Below are 6,125 nucleotides of genomic sequence, written 5' to 3' on the forward strand. Positions count from 1 at the left end.
TGAGGTCAGGAGTTCGGGAACAGCCTGACCAACATGGTGAAACCCGTCTCTAGTAAAAACATAAAAAATTAGCTGGGCGTGGCAGCGGGCGCCTGTAGTCCAAGCTACTCGAGAGGCTCAGACACGAGAATCGCTTGAACCCGGGAGGCGGAGGTTGCAGTGAGCCGAGATTGTGCCACTGCACTCCAGCCTGGGCGACAGAGCCAGACTCCGTCTCCAAAAAAAAAAATGGAAAGGCTCAGAGGCCACTTCCACCTGCTGCTTCATATGATTTAATAATAACAGGTCACTCTATGGAGCCCCAGTCTGCCAGTGCCTGTACCTATGCTGTCTCTTTCAACGTTCAGGGTAGTCCAGGCAGGTATTATTTTCCCAGTTCCCACCAATTTCACCAGCCCTGTTTGCACCAGGCCCAGAGTCAGGACGGGGTGGAGGTCAGATGAAGGATGGCACTGTGAATGGAGGGTACCCTCTCATCTGAAGTCCTAGGCCTGCGTTCCCATTCCTTTCATGTCTGGCTGCTCCCTGGATTTCTTTCAGGGCCTGCAGCCCCAGTTTGAGCGTGGTTAGCAAAGAGGGACATGCAGGTGGACGGCCACCGCGTTACCTGGGTAGAAGTCGATATAACTTACTGAATCTTGAGTCCTTCCTCAAGCAGTGCAGGACTCTTTCCAAATTCAGGCTGCTTTTCAAATTCTGGCCTCCTCTGCTTCTAATGAACTTTTGTAGGGGCTGCCTTTCTTTCCTCTCTCTTGTTCACTGCCCTTCTAATCTATTTTCCACGCAGGCCTTCTCCCTGACACAATTTGATTTCCAGGTGGCTAGCAGGCTTCTCTCTGGCTTTGATTTTTGCACTTCTTTCCTGTGCCACATGTCTTTGCTGCACAGATGCGTCTTTGCTACCTTTTCACATTTCCTTTAAAGACCCGCAGATGCCTGATGGAACATTGCAGAAATAATGCAGGATGAAAACACGGTTCTGGGGAGGCTGGTGTCTCAGGCTTGATGTGGGAATGAATGAAGGAAGACTTAGACCTCCTCAGGGCTCAGGGAAAGAATGTGAAGTACAGATTTTCAGCTTCTTATGGAGTGGTTACTTTTATTTATTTATTTATTTACTTTTTACTACTTTTTAAAATTTTTATTTTAGGCCCTTCTAAAGTAGACATGTAATGACATGGTTCAGCGGTGCAATGGGGAAGATGGAGGGGCTTACTTTCAGTGAGAGCCCTGGGGCATGTAACATGATCAAATTCCAGCTTCCCACCCTCATCCTCCACTCCACATCTGTCCCCCCAAGCCCCGCAAAGCCAAAGGAGGATCAAGTACCCATAAACCAGAAAGGTTTCACATTTTCATTGGTCCACACAGCTGCAGATGCTTGGCCATGTCGTGGTTTTATTATTCTGTATTTTATTAATAATCCACCAGTCATTACCCAAGTGTCTCTTGCAAACTTAAATGTCTTCACAAGGACGCAGACCTCGAGTTGGGTGAAAATTAGTTTAGAAGCTAAATGGAGGTGTGGGGGCGAAATGAACGTCCTTTGCTCCCCACTTGGCATGGAGTTTTGAGTTTACTCATATCCCTTAAACAAAACAGACTCGGCCGGGTGTGGTGGCTCACACCTGTAATCCCAGCACTTTGGGAGGCTGAGGTGGGCGGATCACCTGAGGTCAGGAATTCGAGAACAGCCTGGCCAACATGGTGAAACCCCGACTCTACTAAAAACACAAAAATTAGCCATGTGTGGGGGGGCCCGCGCTTGTCATCCCAGCTACTTGGGAGGCTGAAGCAGGAGAATCGCTTGAACCTGGGAGGCAGAGGTTGCAGTGAGCCGAGATTGCACCACTGCACTCCAGCCTAAGTGACAGTGCAAGACTCTGTCTCAAGAAAAAAAAAAAAAAATCAAAACAGTAACTTCAGGTAAGGTCTGGAAGAGCTGTGTAAACTGATGAAGAGGTACACGTTTCATGGGATCCTGGTTACAGATAACACTTTAAATGAGCTTGGAAAGTTAAAGGATGCTGATAGTGGTAGTGATAGAGACTGTCCTGGGGGCAACAAGTCGCTTGGCAGAGGAATGTTTAATGTTGGATTCATTAACTGCTGTTAAAGAAGGACAGCTGTGGGGCAGCTGCAGAAACCAGACCGCTAATCACCATTCATGGTCCCTCAATGAGGACAGAGCAGGAGACCAAGGATCAAGCCAAGTCCCAAAGCCACAGCAGGGGCTGGTACCCACTCACCCCTATCTTCTACACCTCCTGCATCTGCATCTGATGTGATTTCGCTGTATGTCTCCACCCAATCTCATCTTGAATTGTTGCTCCCCTAATTCCCATGTGTTGTGGGAGGGACCCAGTGGGAGATAATGGAATCATGGGGGCGGTTCCCTCATACTGTTCTCATGGTAGTGAATAAGTCTCACAAGATCTGATGGTTTTATAACGGGAAACCCCTTTTGCTTGGTTCTCATTCTCTCTTGTCTGCCACCATGTAAGATGTGCCTTTTGCCTTCTGACATGATTGTGAGGCCTCTCCAGCCACGTGGAATTGTGAGTCCATTAAACTTCTTTTTGTTTATAAATTACCCATTCTTGGGCATATCTTCATTAGCAGCATGAAAACAGACTAATACAGCATCTTAGCTACATGCCCCACATCTCATAATAATTTTAATCCTGCAACACAAAGAGAAGGTTCAGTTACATTTCAATAATTCAGGAAGAGGCCACGCATGATGGCTCACACCTGTAATCCCAGTGCTTCAGGAGTGTCAGGAGGGAGGCTCACTTGACGCCAGGAGTTTGAGACCAGCCTGGGCAATACAGCAAGACCCCAACTCTACAAAATACAAAAAAAAATTTGCTGGGCATGGTGGCCTGTGCCTGTAATACCACCTACTTGGGAGGCTGTGTGAGGAGGATGGCTTGAGCCCAGGAGTTTGAGGTTACAGTGAGCTGTGATTGTGCCACTGCACTCCAGCCTGGGTGACAGAGCAAGGCGCTATCTCTAAAAAATAATAATTCAAGAAGAAAGGAAAAGTAGTTGCCATTCTGACATTGATCAGGTTAACCTTCAGTCAAATGGAACATTCCACCATAAAGAGTGATACTTGCTTGAACATTCCAGAGAGCCTCTTCAGAAGAGTTCCTGTAGTGGTGGTGGGGTGGGGAGATGGGAGGGGATTTTGCTTGACTGGAAGGAGGGGAATGACTTCATACTTGGTCAGTGAGAGAAGGGGATGGGACAGGTTCAGCTCTTGGTAGTTACTATATTGCTAGGTTGATGACCTTAGCACGTTACCTCTGAGCCTGTTGCCTTGTCTGTCAAATGAGAATAAAAATACTATCATTCATTTCAAAGAATATTTCTTGAGCCTATTATGTGCCAGGTACAGATCTACACACTGGGGTTATTGCAGGGACAAAAACAAGTCCTTGCTCTCAGAAGGCTTGAGTTCTAGTGCAGGGAAGCAGAAAATAAGCAGAGTGGATGATGTGTCGGATGGTGAGGGATGCTCTGAAGAACCATGGAGCAGGTCAGGGGCACAGGGAGGGGGATGCGACCCTATTGCAAGGTGGGGGAGTTGGGGAAGTGTTGATAAATTGATGGCTGAGCAGAGACCAGAGGAAGCAAGGGAGTGAGTCACACAAGTATCTAGGGCCAGAGCCACCCAAGCAGCAGGAAGGAGCACAGATACTGAGAAGCAGGAGGACCCAGTAAGGTCAGGGAACAGCAAGAGGTCAGGGTGGGTGAGCAGAGGGAAGGAGGATGGGTGTTTGACCTGTTCACTCTGAGCAAGAGAGGGAACTACAGGAAGTTTTAGCAAGGGTGGGACATGACCCGACTTAACATGTTCAAATTATTCTCCTGAATGCCTTGTTAAAAATAAACTGTAGGTGGCAAAGAGCTGAAACCAAGAGACGGTCTGCACAGAAATGGCACTCATCCACATGACAGTTGATGGTCTTGGATAGAGTGGCATTGGTGGGGTGCATGTGAGTAGTCGATTCTAGATATACTTTGAAGGTGGAGTGGACAGGATTTGTAGATGGATTGGGTCTAGAGTGGAAGGAGAGGAGTCAAGGATGGACTCTAAGTATTTTGACCTGAGCTACTTATTTTTGCCACAGGATCCTTGGGGTGTTGCTTTGCCATCCAGAAACCTCTGTGGCAAGTGACACCTTTGCCTGAGTTTTTCTCAGGCCTGCAGGGCTCTTTCTGCTCACTCAGCCTGGCAGGCTGCACTCAGCTCATGCTACTGGCCTGGATCCCACACCTGCCAAGGGCAGTCCAGGTGTGAAGCAGCAAGGGGTGCATGAACGAGCATGCACAGGGTCCGGCCATTGTGCACAGCCAAGCACGCTGGCTACTGCAGTGGGGTGGGCAGCTCCAGGCACCAGCACAGGTGCCAGCTCCCTGTGAGGCTGTGGCTAGACTAGGCGTAACATAGGTGGCTTCCACTGTAAGTGTCAGGAAACATGGTGGCATCTGGAAGCTTGGAGACACCAGGAACTGCAGAGCCCCAAGGAGGATATCACAGCCCCGGCCTAGGGAGCTCCTAGGTCTGAGCTTCCTAAAGGGCCGCAGATGGTCTCATCTTCTTTCTTCTCTCCTTCTTGTTGCCTGCAATATGGTGAACGGGAGTACGGGGGCCGCAGGGGTGTGTCTTTCAGCCTTGTTTGTGTTACAGCTCTTTCAGTCCTGCCATTCAGTGGGTCCTGAGTTCTTGTCCCGTGTCCAGGAAGAGTGAGGTACGTGGACAACTAGAGGGTGAACAAAGCAAAGAGGTGCTTTACTGAGCATCAGCATACCTCTCAGGAGACTTGAAGTGGGTAGCTCCTTTCCGCAGACAGGTTAACCCATTGTTTGTGAAGCTCTCAGCAGAGAGGAGACCTGGAGTGAGTAGCTCCTACCTGCAGGAAGATGGTCCTGTGATCTGCTGGGGCCTGGCTGAGTCTGGGGTTTTTATGGACTTCAGAGGGGAGGAAGTGTGTGCTGAGTGGTCCATGGGCGGCCATGGGTAGGCCCAGAAAAGGCACCATAAGTTCTCACTCCCATCCACAGAACGGATAGCCTGGGCCCCAGGCTTTAGGCCATCCCTGGCTTGAAAGTGGGCTTTCACCAGGGACCCACTCATTTCCACCCAGGAACCTGCCTGTCTCCTGCTGCCATCAACCTGCCATCCATTGCATCCACAACACCCAGACTGTTTGTGCTAAGGGGCGCCTGCCAGCCTGCATTGAGCTGCCCTCAGCCCTCCTTAGCCTCCCTCCCATACCCTGTCAGTGCTCAAAGTCTGGAGGAGGCGGAGGTGGCAGGAGGCTGGCATGTCAGCACTGCCCTGAGCACTCACACACTTGGCCAGGTCATGACAGTGCCGGGGCTTGGTCTCAACTTTGCTCCAAAATTGAAGTGGGCACCAGGAGCAGGGAAAAGCCAGGCAGCAGCAGCAGGCACTTTTGAGCCTGCGGGAGCAGGGAGCTTCCCAGGCTCCTGAGAGCACAGGGATGCCTGGGTCTGCAGCTGTGGCTGGGCAGATGCAGCTGTGCCCAGGAGGGCAGGGCCCTTGCCCCTTCAGCTTGGAAGGGGGCGTGGCTCCCACCTGTTCCCAGCTCCCGCTGGCTCTGTGGAGCATGCAGCCCCAGCTGCACGTCCCCTGCTGCAGCCAGCGTCTTAGCAGCAGCTGCTCCAGGTGGGCCGCTGCTGCCATCATTTTTATACCAAGAGTTACGATTATTATATGATGTGTAAAGTGAGATAGAATCGTGTTGATGAGCCAGGCTCAGATCCTGGCCTCACCACTTAGTTGCTTTGTGATCTTGAGCATTTTACTTAACCTCTCTGTCTCAGGTTTTTTTGCCTGTAAGATGGTGATAATAACACCACCTACCTCATGAGTGAGTTAATAAATGTAAGTAGCTTAGAACTGTGCCAGGGCAAGTTCGATAGAAATGTTTGCTATCGTAACCTAACCCATGTTGGTCTGCTTACTGCTCAAAAGCCAGACTCGAGAGACAAGGGTTGGTGGGGGGAAAGGCAGGTTTATTCAGAGAGCCAGCAAAATCAAGAAGATGGTGGACTAGCGTCCTAAAGTACCATCTTAAGTCAGTGCAACT

The sequence above is a fragment of the Trachypithecus francoisi genome, unplaced genomic scaffold (genome assembly GCF_009764315.1).
Source record: "Trachypithecus francoisi isolate TF-2019V2 unplaced genomic scaffold, Tfra_2.0 Lachesis_group9, whole genome shotgun sequence".
Lineage (NCBI taxonomy): Eukaryota > Metazoa > Chordata > Mammalia > Primates > Cercopithecidae > Trachypithecus > Trachypithecus francoisi.